General features: G+C 41.3%; 1 protein-coding gene across 1 annotated transcript in view; it reads left to right on the forward strand.

Annotated features, from left to right (window-relative positions):
- The first annotated feature begins 6,172 nt into the window (after positions 1–6,172).
- The window catches only part of CRISPLD2 (cysteine rich secretory protein LCCL domain containing 2), a 90,820-nt gene continuing 73,515 nt past the window's right edge, over positions 6,173–23,477 (forward strand). Inside the window, exon 1 of the mRNA XM_001375058.5 lies at positions 6,173–6,284. The gene's annotated coding sequence lies outside the window, so the exon portion shown is untranslated. The remainder of the gene's footprint in view (positions 6,285–23,477) is intronic.

The following is a 23,477-nucleotide window of genomic DNA, read 5'->3' on the forward strand; positions in this document are numbered from 1 at the left end:
TGCTAAAAATAGTTTTGTGCAGATACATCCTTTCCCCTTATTTCTGATCCCTTTGGGATACAAATATAGGAGTGTTATTGCTGAGTCAAAGAGTATGTATAGTTTGTTGATCCTTTAACTGTGGTTCCATGTTGTTCTCCAAAATGATTATATCAGTTTGCAGTTCCACCAACAGTATATGTGTCCCAATTTTCCCACATTCCTTTCAATATTTATCATTTTTCTTTGTGGTTATATTAGCCAATCTAGTAGTTGTGAAATAGTATTTCAGAGTTGTTCTAATTTGCATTTTCTAATCAATAGTGATTTGGAGCACTTTTTCATATGCATTGTTTTAATTTCCTCCTTTGAGAACTGCCTGTTCATATCCTTTGACAATTTTTAAATTGGGGAATGATTTGTATTCTTATAAATTTGACTCAGTTCTCTACACATCTATACACAGTTCTCTACACAAACAAGGCCTTCATCAGAGATTTTTGCTCTAAAATGTTTTTCAGAATTTGTTGTTTCCCTTTTAATCTTGCTTGTGTTGGTTTTATTTGTACAAAACCTTTGAAATTTAATGTAATTAAAATGATCCATTTCATTTTTTATAATGTTTTCTATCTTGTTTGGTCATAAATTCTTTCCTTATCCATAAGTCTGACATGTAAACTTTTCTGTGTTCCCTAATTTGTTTATGATGTCACCCTTTTTTTCTAGATCAAGTATCCATCAAGTATCCAAGACTTTATCTTGTTGTATGGTATGAGAGTTTGGTCTATGCCTAATTTCTGCCATACTGTTTTCTAGTTTTCCCAGCAATTTTTGACTTATAATGAGTTCTTTTCCCAAAAGCTTGATTATTTGCATTTATTAAACATGAAATTGCTAAGGATATCAACTACCACTCTTTCCTTCATATTTTTTATCATTGATTCCCTTGATATTATTGACCCTTTGTTCTTCCAGATGAATTTTGTTTTTATTTTGTCTAGTTTTAATACTTTTGGGGCAGTTTTATTGGTATGGCACTGAATAGATAAATTAATTTAGGTAGGATTGTGATTATTATATTGACTCCATGAGCAATTAATGTTTTTCCAATTGTTTAGGCTTGACTTTATTTGTATGATGAATGCTTTGTAATTGTGTTCATATAGTTGCTGCATTTGGTTTTAAAGATATACCCCCAAGTATTTAATATTGCTTAGAATTATTTTGAATGGGATTTCCTTTTCTATCTCTTGCTGTTGGTCTTTGTTGGTGGTAAATAGAAATGCTAATAATTTCTGTTTAAAAAACCCAAAACTTTATTTCCTAATCTTCTCTGATCCCTTAGTCTGGCTACTATCTTTACTACCCTGGGAACATGTTCATTTCATTTCTGCCTCTTCTCTTTTATCCCAATTCTTTTCCCTTCTTCTGTCCTTCATCAATCCAAATGCTTTCCATATTCCAAGGCCCAGCTCATCTTCTCCCTCCTTGACAAAGGTTTCTGTTCAAGGAGGCATAGTAGCATAGAAGTAAAACCCAGAGACAGTAAAGATTGGCCTTCCAGACCCTTTATCCAACTAAGCCTCCGTTTTCTCATCTCTAAAATGGAAATAGCCCTTTAATTATGTAATTTGTAGGTTTGTATGCTGAACTATAGAAATTGGATATACTCAGTTAATTCCAGTATTATGCTGGTAAATGTTTAACAATCAGCTCTCTTCTAAAAAATGTAAACAGGATATACTTTTACATTTAATATGCATTATTAATATTTTTTCTATACTTTTCTTAAGTCTAGATAATCAAGGAAGCAACACATCAAGCCCTGATTTGTAGCCTTGTTGATTTTTGAAAAGTAAATGCTCACATTGAAAATCTGACAATCGCTTGCTCCAACACATCCCTACAATCATCACACATCTTCTCAGAACTTGACAGGCACTGAGCAAAAATACACCCTGGCTGATTGATTGATTGATTGATTAATGAATGTAAGAAATGGGATTTGGAAAGAAAAGGTACAGAGAAGGAGAGATGAAAAGAAGATAAGGGCAATGATGAAAGGAGAAAACAGAGAAGGGAAGAAAAGAATGAATTTTTGCTGTTGTTGAGCTATTTCTTTAGACTACCTTTATTAGAATCATCTCATGGAGTTAGGAGTCTACAGTCACAAATGATTTTAGAGGAAGAAAAGGGTGCATGGATTTGGAATTATGTGCAAAGGGCTTTTTGATACAGCAATACCATTACTAAGTTTGTACACCAAAGAGATAATAAGGAAAAATACTTGTACAAGAATATTCATAGCCATGTTCCTTGTGGTGGCAAAAAATTGGAAAATGAGGGATTGTCCCTTGATTGGGGAAGGGCTAAACAAATTGTGGTATATGATGGAGATGGGATACTACAGTGCTGTAAGGAATGATGACCTGGAGGATTTCTGTATGGACTGGGAGAACCTCAATGAACTGATGCAGAGTGAAACGAGCAGAACTAGGAGAACATTATGCACAGAAAGTAAAACATTGTGAAACAAGCCAATGTAATGGATTTTGCTACTAGCAGCAATGCAACAAGCCAGGACATTCCTGAAAGACTGATGTGAAAGAATGCTATCCACATTGAGAGAAAGAACTGTGGGAATAGAAATGCAAAAGAAGAACATATGACATCACTTATCACATGTATATATGGGTATGTCATTTAGGGTTTAGTCTTAAAAATATTGCTCTTTGGTAAAAATGAATAATATGGAAATAGGTTTCAAGTGATAACATTTGTACAACCTAGTAGATTTGCTTGTCGGCTCTGGGAGTAGGGAGGGAAGAGAGTAGGGAAAGAAAATGAATCATGTAAACTTGGAAAAATATTTAAAAATAAAAATTTTTTAAAGGTGGGGTTGTTATTGACTTTGCTGATCAACAGCACCCTTTGCAACCCCGCTCCCTCCAATGTTAACTTGGTGATTAGAGTTAATTCTCAATCTCTAAGTAAAAACATTTAGAAAAGGCTTTCTGATGGTCAGGTCTGGGAATTATGTACCAGTGGGGCCCCAGAAATAGTTAGAGAACTCATAAAAATCTAAGTAACTGAATGGGGTTGGGGGAGATTTCCAGATGGCCCTGCTACAAGTGGAACAATGTGCCAAGATTATCCTAGTCTGGCTTTAGCCTTGGTAACAAATTAACCCTTTGTAACTTAAAAAAAAACAGATCTTCCTCCAACCCACCTGTCTTCCATCCTTTCTCTTTCATTCCTCCCCTTTCTTTTAGGTATAAGTGAAGCAACTGTTTTAGGCAAATGCTATATTTTATAGGACCTTCCTTCTTTTGGTGGCTTCCTCTGTAACTAGTGGGTTTATTTATTTACTTATTTTTAAAAATCCTTTCTTTCCATCTTAGAATAATTCTAAGGCAGAAGAGCAGTAAGCTAGGAATGGGAGTAAGTGACTTGCACAGGGTTATACAGCTAGGTGTCTGAGGTCAGATTTGAACCTAGAACCTCTTCTCCCTAGGTCTGTCTCTCCATCCACTGAGCCACTTAACTGTGCCTCTTAGTGGGTTTATTTTGGAGGATAATTATCATAAAGTCATTCATTGTTCCTAGAACCTTTGCTCCTTCATCATAAGTAGAAATCTGTTCCTCAAGTTTCTGAGAATTCAGAGGAGTAAGAAAGAGAGGAAGGAAGAGAAGGGAAGGGAATTAAGAGATAGGAAATGAGAGGGACAGAGAGAGGAAGAAAGGGAAAGAGGAGGAAGAAAGAAAAAAGAGGAAGGGAAAGGGGAAAAGGATGGAGAAACGAGGAGACAGATAGAGGGAGAGATGGAAACATGCTAGTCTACTGTCATCTGTGTCCTTTTTCTTACCAGGACCCATTTGCTTCTATTAGGGGACCTTGTCTGGAAGCATAAACCACTGTGGGAAGAGGGGTAGATGTGGTCATGGTTTATACAAAGCAGCTGTGCCAGGCTTGCTAGCTGCCTGTCATCAAGGAAAGGACTATTCCCTATGTGATGGGGCAAACTGTCAAACCATAGCACTGTTGACGAATGAAACTATTGCTGGGAAAAGTTCCTGATGTCATTTTGACATCACTCTTTTTTCTATCTTTGTCAGATTCCTTTGGACTGAAACTCTTGACAGTAGTTTCTGGCACTGCATGCTTGCTACTCAGTCTGCTCACGAATGTTCCTTGTCATCATCTTCACCTTTAACCTCTGCCTGGCTTTCCCACTCACTTCCTTACCATCTTGTCTTAAATTGCCAAGGTTTTACTGGTTTCTAGAGTCTTTCTGAGGATTGCTTTTAGTTCCAGTGTCTCAGTGAAAAGACTGAATAGGCAGTTGAAGGGGTTTTGGGAAAGTGACAAATATCAGTAGGAAAAAGAGGAAGAAAACGAATAAACATGTACATCTTATGGCACCCAATGGGTATACCAAATAAATGTCTGAATTCATAGGATTCAGAGCTGGAAGGCCATTCTGTCCAACTCCCTCTGACTCCTACCTCTCACTTTATAGAAGTAGAAACTGAGTTCAAGAGGGGGAAGTGACTTACCTAAGTTCACACAGCTAATAAGGGCAAAGTCAGAGTTCAAACCCAGTTCTTCTGGCTTCAAATCCAAAGCTCTCTCCTCTAGAACACATTGCTTTATTCAATCAGTAAACATTTATTAATCTGTGCAATGTGCCAATACCATACCTATAGTGGGAGTAAATGGGGCTTTATCTAAAATTAGAGGACACTCACAGCTCTAACAGAAAACATCAGAGAAATAATTTAGTTAGGAAACCAGTTTGTAAGAATTAGTTAAATTAGTACACTTCTGGAATGTGAGCTTCAAGGTGGCTGTACCCCAAGTGAACTCTTCCCTGGCCCCAACTCTACTACTTCAGCTGAATTGGGGGCACATTTGTTCTGCAAGTCACAGTTCCAGAATGTGCAAGATTAGGGGTGCCCTAAGCATACCATTGGCTCTGCCTGGTGACTCTAGGGCAGGGTTCTGGTGCTTTTCTAGCCCAGTCAAGCTTCTAGAAGGAAAGCTAAGTGTGATAGAGAAGGGGAACGCGGGTGAGAAAGGGAAAGCTAATATAGGTGAGAGACAGAAAGCAGGGAACTGGGAAGGGTGAAGGGTATAGCTAGTGAAAGTGGAGAAGGGAAAGAGGGTGAGAATAAGCCAAAGCTGGTGAAGACGGAGGGCAGAAAGCTGGTTAAGGGTAAAGGGGAAACTGAGGGAGGATGAGGAAGGGAAAGCTGGTGACAATACACGGGTGGGAAAGTGAGTGAAGATGGGAAAGGGGGAACTGCTCACGGCGAAGGAGGAAAAGCTGCTGTGGGGAACAAAGACAAGATAGTGGGGGTCAGGGAGGGGGGAAGAAACTGCTGTGGGGGGCAAAGTCCAAAGGGCCGTCACCGCCCTATCTCAAGGACTGCAGAGAGCTTCTCCTGTGGGAATTCAGTTGTTCCCTGGAGACGGACTTGTCCACACTTCTAGTGAAGTAAGGGGCTCATTTCCAGTCTCCTGGCTGGCCCGAGCCTCAGTCTCAACTTCAATCTCAGCCTCGCTCCCGACACCCGGACTATTTGTCGGGACAGGGTAGTCAGGGTGCCGAGGGGACGCCTGTAGGTGTGCATAGAGACTCCCCAAGCAGGGATGGAAGGACAATCCCCGCATTTCATCCCGGACCCGCACTCCACTTAGGCCCTCGGTTCTTCACCACAGTGACTTGTCTATGTAAGCCCTCATCCCTCCACATCTTCGAATCCCCTTCAACTTCCTTCCCTTCACCCTCTCACATCCCTAACTCCCCTCACTCCCCACCTTTCAAGTCTCAAAGTCTCTCCATCCCTATCCCCAATTCCTTGGATCCTTCGTTTCTGAAACGTTCATTCCCTTTGTCCCCCTTCCCTCCCGCCCCATCTCTCTATTTCTCTCTCTCTGTCTATGTCTCTGTCTCCTTAGTCTCCTTTCATCTCTTTAGTCTCTCATCCCGCCCCCTCCCCTTCTCACCCCAGTCTCCACTCGCCTCCTTCTCACTCTCCCCGCGGGGCAGCGAAGAGAGCAAATCTTTCCTCATCCTCCCAGTCCCCCTTCCCCCAGTGTCCCATCCCCCCGTCCTCTTATTGGCCCCGGAGGAACCAAGCCCGCCCTCCGGGGAGGGAGCGGGGCATAGGGCCCGAGCATAAGAGGCATTGGACCTGCGGGGCAGCTCCTCACTCGCAGCGGACTGCTGGGATCTGCGGGGCATCCTTCAGCTCTGCTCAGCTCCAGCACGGACTCGCCAAGGATTGGAAGCTCCCCGGAGGTGAGTGCCCGCCGGTTGTCCCTTTTCAATCTTTTTTTAAGTGAGTTTTCATCTGGAGGACTGAGAACTCATTCATTTTCCCCCAAGTCCAAACAAACTCTAAGGGTTCTTTGCTTCTTGGGAATTTAAAAGAGCTGCGGAGGCGAGAGGCAAAGGGGGAAGGCTGGACGCTGAGACCCCAGCTTCAGATCCTGCGCTCCTGCTTAGTCTCTGTGAATTCTTGGGGGTCACTTAATCTCTGTGCCTCAATTTCCTCGTCTGTAAAATGAGGGAGTTGAATTAAATTACCTCTTCCAGTTCTTAATCTGTGCTCACACTTAAAAGTTTTCACTCTGACACATTGTAATCATAACAATAGTTCAAAAAGTTTAAAGTTAGTTTCCAGAGTCAGTGGTAGAGAAAGTATCCTTATCCAGTTCCTGGGCTGTAGAATAAATTCTTAATAAGTGCTTCATGACTGCCTATTCCCATTTTACAGATGAGACTCAAGTTAAGTAAAGTGACTTCTATAGGATCCTAAGCTCTAGACTAGGAAAGGACAATGTCAAACTTCTCTCTCTCTCTCTCTCTCTCTCTCTCTCTCTCTCTCTCTCTCTCTCTCTCTCTCTCTCTCTCTCTCTCTCTCTGTGTGTCTACTTATTTTTAACTCTTACTTTTCTGTCTTAGTAAGACAAATGGGGGTTTTAAGTGACTTGTCCAGGGTCACACAACTAGGAAGAGTGCTCTCCTGACAGTCTCAGAAGACAGGAAGTGTAAGCTTTATTGCTCTTATTTTACAAATGAAGAAATTGAGCCCCAGAGAAATAAAAATCATCTGTCCAGAGTCCTATAGCTAGTAAGTATCAGGGTGGGGAATCAAACCCAGGACTGTTGCTTCATAGACCAAGTCTGTTATCAGTAAATTATCATCTAATCCAAACCTTTCATTTTATAGCTAACAACACTGAGGCATAGAGAGAGTAAGTGATTTAAGATGAAAGATTGAGCCAGATCACTTTAGAAGTCACCTGGACCAAACCGGATGCAGAAATTGAAATCAGATTCTCGCCATTTTCAAATCTGGCGCTCTTTTCCCAATACCACAGTGACATGGTTTTTTATTTGCTGCCATCAGAACTGTCCCTCAAATTTGATGCGGGAGATTTTTTGCAGGCAAAGAAATTGAAGAGAGTAGAGCTTGTGACTTTATCAGGATTACACAAGTAGTAAGTCACAAAGTGAGGATTTGAATCTAGAGCCTTTGCCCCCAAAGCTAGCACTCTGCACTAGATCATGTGTAATTGTAGGAAGCACTCAAATAGTAATGAAGATGGTGATGTGGTTCTGTCAGGGATCCCTATGTATTCAGGTATTAGGGATGGATGGGCACATATGAATGATGAATGCCAAGACATCTGTCCATGTATCATGGTCTTAGAAGGGTTTGAATGATTGAATTAAGCCTTCATTCTGCCAGCTTCTATTATCGGAAGACACTCTTGAAGCACCTTCTGTATGCTGGCTGTCAGAGGCAAAGAAATCTCCTGATGGGTTGAACATCTAGTCGAAGAGGGCAGCTCTGGACTTGCAAAGTTTTGTTACAGGAGAAGATAACGTAGGCTAAGTCTAGGGTGATTTGTGTTGTCAGTAACTGATGTAAGACTTCAGAGGAAGCAGTGATCGCCAAGGGCTGGCACCTAGAAAGTTTCTTGGAGGAGGCAGGACTTAAGCTGGGCTTACAAGAATAGTAGGCTTTAGGGTAAGTTACTTTAATTTAAAATCGGCTTGAATTCTGGACGAGCGGTTGCTCCTTTTCCCCCTTCTTCATAAAACAGAGTGTACTTGTGTAAATGACAGTCTTCACTTTCAGCCAATGCTGAATTCAAACCTTGTATGATGTTTGGCCACTCCTATGTAGAGTATGTATATTTTGGTACAAACCTACCCACTCACCGTGAGGCTCAGGACTTCCACTGAGTACATTCTCTTGGGTTTTCATTAGTTCTTTTGTATGAAATGGGTGGGCTAAGTGGATCCTTGCCCAGAGTGGTCACCGTGAGCAAAGGGGGTACCCATGCCAAAAGAGACATTGCTGGGGGCTTACACATGGTACTCACACTGAGGGTACCTGGCATTTTGCCTCTAGCCCAGAAATCTAGCAGTTCTCTGAATGCTGTATGGGTATTCTTTAGGACCTCCTGATTTCTTTCTCTCCCTTTTTATATCTTTACTTTCAATCTCTTCAAATTTGAGGGACAGTCCTCATGACATCAACTATATAAGAACATGCCAGCATGGTGTTGGGAACTGAGTGCCAGATTTGGAATCTGAGTTCAAATCCTGACAGCCATTTATTGTTGAATTTTGTTGAATATGTGTTGATTATTTTGAATCTTGGTAGAGCCATCCTTGCTCCTTCCTTGAGCCTTAATTTGAACTAGTTTATATCATCTCTCCTAATTCTAGATCCCAGAATTCTACACTTGAAAATTCCCATAGTATAGTATAAGAAGTAGGACAATGTTCCCAGGAAGGGGAAATGAAGAAGAGGATATCTATTATCCTGGAAGTTTTATAAATAATAATAATTAAGTAGAACTGGGGATCTCACTAGAATTTGTAAAATAAGAGATTTGGTGTAGATGATCAGTAAGGGCTTTCTCCAAAGACCAACAATCCATGATCATCACCCAAACAATCAGAATTTTGTAGGGATGCAATAATTCAAGATTTTGACACAGGGTAAATCTGATATTCTAGATGGGGGAAGGGGGTGGGAGGGCAAAGCCTGGAGTGGTTTGGGGAAGGGGGTGGGTGTAAGGAGTAAAGTTCTGCCACACACTATGGAAAATTCTCAACCTTGCCAGGAGGGTCTGAGTTTAGAGACTTTGAAAGGAAGTAATAGAGAGTTGAGTTTGCTTGGTCCACTTGGAAATGGGTGGAGTACTGGAGTACTGAATTTGCTTAGAGAAGTGATCACGTTCAATTCATCTCTCCAAAAGGAGAAAATACAACTCCTGTAAGAGCATCCATATCTGGTCTATTGTGCTAAAGTTTGACAATTGTTTGGGCAAGGGACCCCTCACCGAATGGTGACCTTCCTTGCTTTGACTGATCTGGAAAATACCTTGACTTTGTCACCAGCCGTGATTTGTTCTGTATGTGAGGTGCCTCTGTGTCTGACTGCTTGGGGCCCAGGAGACCATTTCTGCAGACTCATTGGTTTCTGATCAATCCCAGATGTGCTCGCATGGCATCACTCAGTTGGGGCTGATGGATTTTAAAGGAAGAAAAATATAGTCTGGGTATTTTTTTTTCAGTTTGTTCAGCTGAATAGATGCTCATAACTTCATGTGACAGGAATCTGAGAGCATCCATTAAGCCCTCAAACTAAGCACATCTTGTTCTGGGGTGGAGAGGGGTGTAGGATCAGGGGAGGAAGGGATTTAGTTCCTTCTCCTTCCCTTTCTTGCCCTGGAAGCTTCCTAATGACAGTCCCAATGAAAACTTAATGTCTTGGAGAAGTTTTTGAAGTCCCCATTGGGTCCTACTGCTTTGAGCAGAGAGAATGGATCTCTTGCTGTTCCCGTGACCCCCTGTGAGCCTTTCTTTGTGGCTCTGGCTGGGTAATCCTGGTCCATCCCAGAACAGACTCCCCTTTCAAAAGGGCCATGCCTTGTATTCTTGGGAGATGACCTTTCAGTTTAATCTGTCAGAGTGAGATTTATCTTCCCTAGATTGCTTCAAACCACAGTTTGAGAAACACAGTTCTGCTAGGATTGAGCAACTTCAAGCCAGTATATTTTTCAAATGTTATTTTTTATCAGTAAGGCAGCTAAGTGGTACAGTGGACAGAGCACCAGGCCTGGAGTGTCTTCCTGAGTTCCAATCTGGCTTCAGACACTTTCTAGCTGTGTGATCCTGGGCAAATCATTTAACCCTGTTTGTCTCAGCCTCCTCATCTGTCAAATGAGCTGGAGAAGGAAAAGGCCAACCATTCTAGAACCTTTGCCAAGAAAACCCCAAATGGGGTCACCAAGAGTTGAACATGACTGCAAAATGACTAAAGGACAATTTATTATGAGGGAGGTAGTTTGGCATAATAGGTAAAAGAATAAATAGGAGGCAACTAGGAGTCACAAAGTCAAAGTCACACCTCATACGTTCAGCCTCTCTGGGGCTCTCAGGAAATATTAAGAGATCCTGTTGCGTAGAGTAGATGTAAATATCAAATGAGATAATCTGATAATCTGTGTCAAATGATATTGTTGATTAGTCATGCCTGACTCTTTGGGATTTCTTTTGGCAAAGATAATGGAATGGTTGGCCATTTCCTTGTCCAGTTCATTTGACTCTTGAGGAAATGAGGCAAAGTGACTTGCCTGGGATCATGCAGCTAGGAAGTATCTAAAGCTGGATTTGAACTCAGGCCCTCATGACTCCAAGCCTGGCACTCTATATCCACTGAGACACCTAGAGCCCTATAGTGTTATACACACCTTAAAGGAATATGTAAAAGAAATCAGCTCCTATATTTTAGAGGGCTAGCCTTGGAGTCAGTAAGACCCGAGTTCAAGGACCACCTTTGACACATATTGACTGTGTGAACTAAGCAAGTCACTTCACTTTTCAGTGCCCTCGGCAGCAGTTTAAAGAGGCCCAGTTATACACAGGTTGTGTATCAAGTCTGTTAGCACATGGACTCACAGGGCTGGGCCATAGCTATACTCAAAATGCCCTGGAAATCTCCATTTCTGGGAAGCCTCCCTTCCTGCTCATGCACACTGGCAATGCCGCCAAAAGGTCAGTCTTCTGTTTGGAATCCCTTTTTACTGTTTTTTAGAGAAATGTCAGAATTAGTTCACATGAATGGAAAAGACCCATTTCTGTCTGGCTTTGGCCATGCATGACCTTTATATCCAACCTGCAAGTCTGAAGAAGCATAAGACAGTTATGCCCTAGGAGCTCTGCCACTTGTCTGCTGTGATGTTTAATTACTCCAGACCTCAGTTTCTTCACCTGTACAATGAGGGGTCATCCTTGACTCTCTACTCTTCCTAGCTTCCTCCATCCCCAGTAGCCAATCAGCTGCTAAATATTATGACAGTCAGGTAGCAAAGTGGATCGAGTGCTGGGCTTAGAGTCAGGAAGACTTGAGTTCAAATCTATTCTTAGGCACTTACTAACTGTGAGATCCTGGGCAAGCCACATCACCTTGGTTTGCCTCAGTTTCCTCAACTGCAAAATGGGGAATGATCATAACATTGACTCTCCAGAGATCAAACCAAACATGATCGTAAAGCATGATCATAGTTCCTAGCACTTAGTTGGTGCTTGGTAAATATTTATTCCCTTCCTTCTCATATCAACTCCATGATATTTAATATCTATTTCTTTTTGTCTGCCTATATTCCAGCCTAGGGCAGGCTCTCATCACCTCTTGCCCAGATGATGGCAATAGGATCCTAATTGGCTTCCATGCACTCAGCCCCTCTCCTCTTCAATTCATCCCTATGGTTGCCACATTCATATCTTATTTTTTTTTAACTGGGTTTCTCTGTCTTCCCAATATTAGCAGTTCAGTGGCTACCACTGTTTGGCATGGAAGTTTTGACTTGCTCCATTTCCCATCTGGGCAGCCTTGTGGCATTCCAAACCTGCACACACCTTACTGCTGCTGGACTTAGTGTGGACCTATAATAATAATAGGTAACATTTATATAGCACCTACTATGTGCCAGGCACTGAGCTAAGTACTTCACAAATATCTCATTTGATCCACACATTCTTTTTTCTTTTTTTTTTGGAACCCTTAGCTTTTGTCTTAGAATCCATACTGTATGGTTCCAAGGCAGAAGAGTGAATGGAAATTAAGTGACTTGCCCAGGGTCACACAGCTAGGAAGTACCCAAGACCACATTTGAATCCAGGATCTCCCATCTCTAGTCCTGGTTCTCCATCCACTGAGCAACCTGACTGTCTCCTTGATCCTCAGACTCTGAGCTCAAATGATCTCCTTGCCTCAAGCTTCCCAGCAGCAAGGATGCTGGGCTTGCACCACTGCACCAAGTGCAGAGGGCTGACCATATAACTCTCCTGCCCAAGAAGCTTTAGTGGCTCCGTAGGATAAAAAAAACAAATGCTTCTGTTTTTTTTTCCCTTTAAAGCTCATCACAATATGACTCGAGCTTCTTCTTGCCAGGTGGATTACACATTTCCTCTCCCATAGTCAGGCAGTGAGCATTTATTAAGTGCCTACTGTCTGCCAGGTGCTAATGCTGAGTGCTGTGGATATAAAGAGAGGCTGTTCAGTCCTTACTCTCAAGGGCTCATAGTCTAATGGAACAAAGGAGTGATAATACATGCATAATCTAGATCAGATTGTTTACCATCTCCAAGAGTGGGGAGGAAAGATCTTATAATTTCAGAAAACATATGTTCAAAATAGTTATTATATGTAAATGAGAAAATAAAATAATTTATATTCTAACCAAAGTGACCTACTGTTGTTGTTTAGTCATGTCTGACTCATGACCCCATTGGGGTTTTCTTGGTAAAGATACTAGAGTGGTTAGTCATTTCCTTTTCCAGCTCCTTTGACAGATAAGGAAACTGAGGCAAACAGGGTGAAGTGACTTGCCCAGGGTCACGCAGCTAGAAAGTGTCTGATGGTGGATTTGACCTGCTTCTTGCCTCCTGCACAGGAAGAGGAATGTTCTTGTTGGCCTCCAGTCTGGCATTCAATCCAGCAATCCACCCCTTCCTGTTCTAAGGCTAGGATCCCTTGATCCTCCTAGAGCAGGACATCAGGCTCTACCAGAAGTTCTGGAAGTCTAGGGAGAGCTCCATTCCAGTTTGCTTGGCTTCTCAGTGGGATCCCAGCCCCTTTAAAGAGTTGACTGAGCCTAACATATCTTCTTTGTTCCTTACCACACCACTTTTGGTACTGACTTCCCTTGAACATTTCTCATCTTATGCACAAAAATCTTCAGTCCTGGGAGAAATTTTAGTGATCATCTAATATAGCCCCACCCCATTTTATAGATTAGAAAACTGAAGTACTATAACATTAACTTCCTTGTCTATGGTCACTCAGGCCATAACTATCAGAGGTAGAATTTGAATCTGGGTCCTTGCTGGCTGCAGAATTCATATTTTCTCCACTGCCTCTAAGTCCTGGGTTCGTATCCTAGCTCTAAATTTACTATCTGTGTGATCTTGGGTCACCCAATTCTCAGTCAGTCCACAAACATTTATTAGGCCTTTTTTAGGTGCCAGGCACCATGTTTGTTCCTTGAGAACTCAGTTTCCCCTTCTGTAAAAGGAGGGAATCACTTCCAGTTCTGTATGCATGATCCTATACTTTTTTCTCTTTTAAAGAATCTGGACAAAAGCCAGCAAAGTTTCTATAAAGTTTTTTTGTACCCTACATCCAACATTTAATTTGTATTTTAAGAGTATTATTCTTGGCTTGAACAATATCCCCAGAAGCTAATGTTGTCAGTCGCAGTCTGCTAGAATAGCACAGGCATTGGCTTATTCCTTCTTCCCTTAGGAAATAAGCTTCTGGAGGGTAAGGATTATTTCATTTTTGTCTTTGGCCCCAGAAGCTAGCATCATGCTTAGCACATAGGCACTTCCTGGAATTTCATGACCCTTGGCATTCCTTGATTTGGCCATAGAATCCTTTGGGCCACAAAATATACTAAGGGAAACCCTAGTTACTGATCTTACAGGAGAGGAGAATTGAACTTGCAGGATACAGGATACCCCAAGGACAAAGTTAATGGAAAAGGGTTTTTTTAATAGGGAAAATTAATATTATTATGTGCCAATGGATTGTTGCATAGATGATGTTATTTCAACAATACAAATCTCCTTGCGTGTATTTTAGAGGAAAAATATCACTAAAACAGGTTTATTTTTTCTTGAAAAACTGGCAAAAGAATTATAATACACACATAATCTAGATCAAGTTATTTAACATTTCCAAGATGGGGAAGGGAAGGGAGGGAGCGAGACAATTTGGATCTTATAATTTCGGAAAATGTATGTTGAAAATTTTTGCTACATGTAATTGGGAAAATAAAATAACTTTAAATAAAATTGTTTTAACTCTCAAAAGAGTTTGGGAAACATTCATATCTGAGAATGCTCATAATAATACATGGTACAGTGCCAGACAAAAAGATTCATCTTCCTGAGTTCAAATTTAGGCTCAGACATATACTAGCTGTGTGACCCTAGACAAGTCACTTCACCCTTTTAATCTCAATTTTCCTCATCTGTCAAATGAGCTGGAGAAGGAAATAGCAAACAACTGCAGGATCTTTGCCAGGATTCAAAGATCATTTGCAAATGAGGTCACAAAGAGTCAGACAAGATTGAAAAATGACTGAACAACAAAATAATAATAGCTAATATTTATACAGTCCTTTGAGATTTGAAAAGTGCTTACATATATTATTTCAGTCAATCTGTAAAACAACGCTGGTTGATAGGTGCTTTATTTCCCCCTTTTTTACAGATGAGGCAACTGAGGCAGAAAGCAGTTAAATGACTTGTTTAGGGTCACCCAATAAAGATCTGAGGCCAAATTTGAACTCAGATTTTCTGACTCTGGGCTCAGTGCTCTATGTACTATGGCACCGCCTAGCTGGGCTTGTAAGAGCAAGGTGTGTTGTGTCCAGGGCAAGCCCTTCTTCTAATGATGCCCCTGATTTGCCTCCAAGTGTACAAATGCTTGGCAAATTTACATCTTTTGCTTTGTTCGGATAGGGAAGAGCTAGTCATACTTCTGCAGCTGGCCTAGATATTTCAGAGCAAAGTCAAATAGTAAAGATGGGCGTGGGGTTTGTTTTGTTTTCTTTTTTTAGGAGCTAAAACTTTTCTTTCCTCCAGGGTTGAGCTGTTTCTTGCACAAGTTGACTTCTTCAGTTAGGAGAAGTTGTTAGTATATTTACAAGCAGCAGAAGGCTTGCCTTTCTCCAAGAAGAATGTGCTGCCTGTTTCTGGTCCTCTGTTACGAAGTCAGTTGCCTATTCATTAGAGGCTACTTGTAATATTCCTTCGTAGCCCAATCAGATGAATAACAAACGCCTTAAGAAAGCCAGCTATTTCTCACCGGGCATTCAGAAAGCATTCGGTACCTGCAGTCTGTTCAGTAATATGTTAACTATGAGGGGATGCAAAAGGAGTCATTGTCCCCATCCTTGACTTGGTAAGTCAAGGCCTAGGTCTAGGTGGGAAAACAGGAGAACAGCCAAGGAATATCATATTAATTATATCAATCAGAGTAGTATTGGGGTGGCAGGGAAGCACAGTGGATAGACCATCAGGCATGGAGTTGAGAGGACCTGGATTCAAATCTGGCATCAGATATTTCCTAGCTATGTTAATTGCCTAACCCTTATCACTCTTCTGTCTTAGAATTGATATTTAATATTGATGGGGAAAAAAACAATTGTGGTATTGACTCTATTCTAGAATTTTCTAGAAGTTCTAGAATATTCTGGAAAAGTTGGAACACCCTAGAGATCACCCTTAGAGCCAGGAAGTTCTTTTTAAAAAATTACATATTGGTTCTAAGGCAGAAGAACAGTAAGAGCTAGGCAATGGGAGTTAAGTGACTTGCCCAGGGTTGCACAGCTAGGAAGTGTCTCAGGTCAGATTTGAACCCAGGACCTCCTATCTCTAGGCCTGACTCTCATTCCACTGAACCACCTGGCTGCCCTGAAACCCAGAGGTTCTTAAACTTTTTATGTATCATGGACCCTTCTGGCAGACCATCTGGAAATACCTCTAGATTCCTCCTAAGAATGTTTTCCAATGCATACAATACAATTCAGGGGATTACAAAGGAAACCAATTATCTTGAAATAGTTATCCAAATATTTTTCTAGAAGTTCATGGTCCCCAGGTTAAGATTATTCCTGATTATAATCACCAGTTTAGCCCTGATCCAGAGAGTCCAAATCTCTGATTTTTCATATCAGGAAACTGAGGGAAAGGAACTGGATCAGGGTCAAATAGGGAGCCAATATCAGGACTGAGATTTGAATCTAGGGTTTCTGATTCCAAATCCAGGGCTTCCCTGCTTCCCTCCACCAGGATCCCCCTGGTCCATAATGTAGCCTCTTAATACAGGCTTCCCTTTAACATTTGTGCAGCCCGGCCCTCCCCAAGCCTGACAATGACCACAGAACCACCTCAAATGTGTAGTTACTTTGTCCTGGAGGTAGGCAGTACCCACCCAGGGTGGGGGCTATTTACTTATGTCACAGGAAGATGGGAGGGAGATTGGGAAAATATGGGTGAGAATCCAAGTTAGGAGCCACTGTTCCCAATTCAATTCAGATGTTATATTTTACTATTTCTTATAATCCCAAACTTTGAAATTATGCTGGCTTCGCTTGCAAGAGAATTTCTGTGACATTAACCCCAAAATACCATTCTTTCTTTAAAAAAAATCCTTAACTTCTGTCTTAGAATTAATACTATGTAGCAGTTAGGATACATAGGCAATGGGGGTTAAGTGACTTGCCCAGGGTCACACAGCTAGGAAGTATCTGAGGTCAGATTTGAACCCAGGACCTCTTGCTTCTAGACCTGGCTTTCCATTTACTGAGTCACCTAGCTAGTCTCCCAGTTAGTTTAGTAATGAATCTCCCTAACAGGTTCATCTCCTCTCAAATCTGACTTCACAAAATGTTTAGGGCAGGTTTCTACTGCAAAGGCTTATGGGGTGGTTAGGTAGCTCAGTGGATAGAGATACAGGTCTGGAGATGGGAGGTCCTAGATTCAAATTTGACCTCAGACATTTCCTAGATGTATGATCCTGGGCAAAACACTTTGATTGCCTAGCCCTTGCCACTCTTCTGTCTTAAAAATTGATACTAAGATAGAAGGTAAGGGTTAAAAAAAAGATACTCTCATTTTTAGGGGCAGCTAGGTGGCAGGTTTCTACTGCAAAGGCTTATGGGGTGGTTAGGTAACTCAGTGGATAGAGAAACAGGTTTGGAGATGGAAGGTCTTGGGTTCAAATCTGGCCTCAAATGCTTCTTGGCTATGTGACCCTGGTCGAGTCACTCACTGCCCTCTCCCCTCCCCAATTGCCTAGCTCCTATTGCTCTTCTATCTTGGAGCTGATACTTAGTATTGATTCTAAGACAGAAGATGAGAGTTGGGATAAAAGGCTTATGATGAGTTTGTACAATGTAACATCCATCCAGTTATAAGCTCTCTGGGAGAAGCCTTGAAAGAAGGAATTGTTCTCCAGACTGGATCAAAATCCTGGATCACCTCTTCTCCGGCTCTTTCCTCCCCACCCCCAGCCCGTGTTTAACACAGCCAATTTGTTCTCATTTTAGGGAAAGTAGCACCAGGCAGAAAACGGGGCCAAACGGTATTTATTCCCGGGGAACTTCGAGTCTTCTGCTTTACGGGGAGAGAGGAGGTATTTTCAGATAGACTTTGGCATTGCCAAACAAAGTGCTCTCTGAAACTACTGAATCAACCAGGCACTGTCTGAAGAGGAGTCTAAGGGGAGGCTGGGATCCCAAGCTCACTGGCCTGCCTTTATTACTGCTTCAGCCTCAGTTCCCTTAAAGGTAGTATCTACAAGGACCATTCATAAATATGCATATGCATACGTGTAACACGCACGTGCTTGATATATATATTTATAAACATAGAGGCACGTGTATGTATGTATATATACACAGAGCCGCATGCACACATGCAGCGTATGAAAATATAGAGTACATGAAAATAGATTGGGTACCTATGTACATATAATAGCCCCCAATTTTAAGGGTAGTAAAAGCTTTAAATCTACACATGCAAACATAGGACATGCTCGAGGACCATCAAATTTATTTATTAACATACTTTATTATTATTATTTAGTAAACGGGGGTAAGTGACTTGCCTAGGATAACACAGCTCGAAAGTATCTGAGGTTAAATTCGAAACCAGATCTTTCTGGCTCTAGGCATCATGGTCTATTCACTGTGCTACCTAGCTGCCATGGGCCATTGTATTTATATATTTTTTTAATTAAAAATTTTTTTTAAACCTTTACCTTCTGTCTTGGAATCAGTACTGTGTATTGGTTCCAAGGCAGAAGAGTGGTAAGGGCTAGGCAATGGGGGTCAAGTGACTTGCCCAAGGTCACACAGCTGGCAAGTGTCTGAGGTCAGATTTGAACCTAGGACCTCCCGTCTCTGAGCCTGGATCTCAGTCCACTGCTCCCTGGGCCATTGTATTTAGAGCAAGAAGGGACCAAAGAATCACCTTGTTTAACTTTTCCATTTTACAGATGAAGAAACTCACGTCCAGAGAGGACTTGCCTATGGCCACATGCCTAATGATGGGAAAGGTTGTGATTCAGATTTGAGGGTTTGATTTTTATGTGTGTGTGTGTACTCTAAATCAGTCTTTTTGGACATTGCCCATTGCCATCAACTCTGAGTCTTACATAATAGCTAGAACTTGTGGGCAACTGGAGCCAGGCTTAGAGAGGAAAGATTCTGGGTTCAAATGTGACCTCTGATTCTTCATAGCTGTTTGACCCTAAGAAAGTCCCTTAACCCCCATTGCCTAGTTCTTAATGCTATTCTGCCTTGGAACCAATACACAGTATTGTTTCTAAGATGGAAGGTGAGGGTTTAAAAAAATAACTGGTATTTACAGTAACTCTTTTGTGAAGTTTGTTTTGTGGAGTTTTGTGAAGCAGTTAAGTTATCTCACTTGAAGGCAGGCAAGTACTAAGATTATACCCATTTTACAGATGAGGAAAGTGAAGTCTAAAAGAAGTTAAATGGCTTGCTCTGGGTCACAGAGCTTCTAAGTGTCTAAGACAGTATTTGAACTCCAGTCCTTCAGACACAAGTCCAATGCTCTATCCACTGGGATGCCTACCTGCTTTGTGTCAGAATTTTTCATTTTCAAATCAATTTGGACAATTTTGAAGTCTTTTAGAGCCCTTGGATCACATTGTGTATCAGTGATGACCATTGCTTAAGAGCAATCCATGCCTGGATCTACTCTCATGCTATTCTCAATACAAATACATGATAAGGTTCCCAACAGATTTCCCGGCTCTCTACAGGTTGGTGTAGTTGGCAAATACACTGTCCTCTGTGAATAGCACTGGCCAGGCACACGCTCCATTCTGTAGGGCTTTCATATTTTCATTTCTTTGGACTATGCCAATACCATGAGTAATCACACCATAGCTGGGAACATCACTTAGAAACATTTTTTAATCAGCTTAAAAAACACCAGATAAAATTATCATTTCCATGTGTAAAAACAGAACAAAAAAAGATCGTGAATCTATTATATGCAACTTATTTTCCTTTTAAGTATATAATTAATTCAACTTGTAACCTTCTTTTTAAATTTTGACTTAGAACCCTTGCCTTCTGCCTTAGAATTGATACTAAGTATTGGTTCTGAAGTAGAAGAAATATGTAATTTTCAAAGCTGTCCTTCTTACCTATGTTTTCCTGATACCTTTCTTCTGTTCTCTTTTGTGCATTTAAAAATGCTTCAGTGATGCCCCCATTCCCATTTGGGGGCACCCTGTTGCTATCCTCCCTCCCTTCCTCACTTAATCTCCCACTGTGGAGAGGAAAACTCCTTTGCAGAACAATGTCCTTATAACAAGTAAGAATCGTCAAGCAAGATGAATTCCCAACGGACTGAGTTCAAAACTGTATTGGCTGAGACTTATTTGGCCACTTAAGCCCATCACCCTCCTGTCAGGAGTTGGGTAGAAGGCTTCATCACTGGTCCTCAGGAATGATCATGGGTCATTGCATTGACCAGAGTTCTTCAGGCTTTCAATGTTGCTCGTTTTTACAGTGTTATCATATAAGTTATTTTCCTAGTTTTTCTCACTTCACTCTGTATCAGTTCATATAAATCATCCAGGATTTCTCTACATCTGTCCTTTCATCATTTCTCATAGTGTAATAACATCCCATTCCACCCCCGTTCTTCATTTCTAGTTTTTTTTAATAACAAAAAGAACCTGCTATAAATATGTTTGTGACCATGGGTCATCTCCTCTTTTTCCTCCTTCTCTTCTTCTTTCTCCTCCTCCTTTTTTTCCTCACCAATTTGGGGTACAAGTTTAGCAGTGGTGTTGCATATATTAGTGATTTTAGGGCACACTATAGTGCTTCCCAGAATGAATGAACCAATTCACAGCCTCACCAAGAGTACATTAGTCTGGTTTTCCCACAACTCCTTGAACAATTGTAATTTGCCCTTTTCGTTGTCCTTGTCAATTTGGTGGATATGGGTTACAACTTCAGCGTTACTTAAATTTCATTCCTCTAATTGCTAGTGACTTGAAGAATGGCTACAGATTGAATAGATTCCTTCCTTTGACAGAAACATCACTTCTAATGCAAGGTCCCAACATCTGGTACCCATCTCAAGGCCATTGAGTAGTTCTTAATATCTGATCATTTGAGTCAACTGTAATAGCCTCCTATTTGGTCTTCTGACTTTAAGTCTCTCTTCACCCCAGTCAACATGCAAAGAGATACCAAAGTGATGGCCATGTCTAATCCTATCACTGCACTACTCAATACTCTTTAGTGGCTCCCTATTACCTCTAAGATTAAATATAAATTCCCAATTATTTAATACTCTTCATAAGCATTCCTATCTTTCTCATTTTCTTGCATATTATTCCATGGTTCTAGATTTGTGATCTCTTGGATACACTTTTCAATCCATCTATACCAGTCTGCTCATGTTCTGAACAAACAACTTTCCATCTTCCATCCCTGTGCCTTTGATCTGGAAGTCCCTCACACCTGGAGTGCCCTTCCTCCTCACTTCTGCCTTTTAGAATTCCTAGTTTTAAGACTCGATTCAAATGCTACCATCTATATAAAGCATTTGCCGATTTCTCTCCCCCTACCCCAACAGTTTACACTGTCTTGTACTCATTTTGAATATGTTGTGTGTATTCATATGTATGTGTTTTCTCCTCTATTAAAATGTCCATTCCTTGATCTTCATATTGCCAGCACTCAGCACAGTGCTTAGTATATTAACTAATGATTGCAGACTGATAGAATTGGATCTGGAAGGGACATTAGGAGTTATCTAATCCGTCATTCCCCATTTAATAGCAAAGAAACCTGAGGACTGGAGAGGTCACATAGCTTACTAGAGGATAGCAAGTTAAGGCTGGCACTTATTTGTTTTCTTCCATATCCTAGAAAATATCAAATAACAGCCATACCGAGTACTTTCTGTTTTTTATGGAAGTGATTCATTCCTGCCAAGTCTAGCCTTAGTTGTATTTACTGTCATCTAGTACTGACCCAGATAGTTTGAAATTGAGGTCTCTGCCCAATGTCTGAAGAGGTCTTCCTGCATTTTGGGAATGTGGTGGGGGTGTCTGCTATTGCTGTTGCTATTTCATTCCTGGAATTTCTGGGTGGTTTGAATGAATAGCTCTAAGAGTCGTCCTTGGCTTCATTCACACTTTCTCAAATTTCTGGTTCTTGTCTGGGCATTGATTATCCTGGAGAAGAGAAAGAGCAGGGGAATCCCCTGCTTTCTGGGCACCGCCAATACTGGTGGCATTCCTAAGGAAAATTCTGTAGGAATAATAAATGGAAATCTCAGATGAAACCCACAGCATCTTTGAGAGAATGCTGAGTAGTTTGAAATGTCTGGGATCTGGAATCTGGAAGGTCTGGTTCAAATATCACTTCCCACAATTACTGGCTACATAACCATAGATAACTCACATGGCCACTGTGCCTGTATCCTCATCCGTAATCTAATGGGGAGGAGACATCTTGCAAACAATTATATACAAACAAGTTATAAACAGATGAAATCAGAAATAATCTCTGAGGGGAGTGAATAGCATTAAATATCATTATTCCCCATTTTAAACCCAAGGAAACTGAGGCAGGGTAAAATGGAAATGACACAAGAAGATCCCAGGTCTTCCTCTAAGTCCACAACTCTTTCTATATGCCATTGCCTCTCCATCATTTGCTTTCACTTCATGAGTCTTTGAGATAGAAGTCTTGACTGAATAACTCCAATGCTTATTGAATTAAATTACCCAGCACAGTGTTAGGTATTGTGGGAGATTCAAAAGGAGGAGACTTTGTCCTTGCCATTGACACCATTAGAGTTTAGTTGGGATGGAACATGGTTAGCAATAATAACAGACGGTTGTGTTATAACTAAGGGTGAAATTATATGATAGATTGTAAGTGCTGTAGGAATTGAGAGAAGGGAAAATCCAAATAAAAAACTGAACTCAACATAAACCTGTTGAGTCTAGAAGCAAGCAAACCTTGACCAGACAGATGGAGCCTTCAGGCTGCAGTACAAGCCCACATCATTCAATTAAAGTTGGTGTTCTATCCTTTAACCCTGAGAGTAATCCTTCTGGCAAGTTCTCCTAAACACAAAGAGAATATATTGCAGACAAGAAGAAACAACCCATTCCTGTGTCCATATTATGTTCCTTTGCTTCTCTTCTATAAGAGTTCAAGTGGATGACCTCATTCCTGGGTAATGCATCTGTGTCCGGGAGAACACTCTGGTGCGTCATTCCTGCACGGGAGACTTAACAGCTTTGGTAGCACCATGGCATTTCACTTGAAGCTTAAATCTGGGGCATGAGCCCAGGCTTTGCCATCTGTTGGCAGGCTTGCCAGTCATTTTTAACCTCTGCACCCAATTTTGCAGAGTCATGTACTGCTGCCCATCCGCTCTGCTTACGTAATAGCAGAGTAATTATTTTTGTTCCCCACTGACAAGTACTTCATAGCATTTTTCTTTGCGATGTTTTAATTTTCCCATCCTCCACCATCTTTTTTTCAAGTAGCCTATGTGAGAAGGAATAGAACTAATATGATGGCTTCTGGCTGTGATTCACACCAGAGGGATGAGATAATCAGGAGATAGAGAGGCTGGGGTAGAATGCACTGAGGTTAAAGGTCGGAGAATTATGACTCTTTCCCTTGCCTGCCAAAACCACACTTGGGAGATGATAAAGTAACTATTCTTGATGTCCTCTAGGCTGACAAAACCTCAGTGGCTGTGGGAGTTGGGGGAGAGGGCTGTGTAGTGTCTCCATTCAGAATCCAAAGCTGGGAAGAGTCGCCTCTGAGCTACTGGCCAGCCACCACATGGAGTGAAACAATTGCCAACTCCTGT

This window comes from Monodelphis domestica, chromosome 1 (assembly GCF_027887165.1).
Source record: "Monodelphis domestica isolate mMonDom1 chromosome 1, mMonDom1.pri, whole genome shotgun sequence".
In the NCBI taxonomy this organism is placed as follows: domain Eukaryota; kingdom Metazoa; phylum Chordata; class Mammalia; order Didelphimorphia; family Didelphidae; genus Monodelphis; species Monodelphis domestica.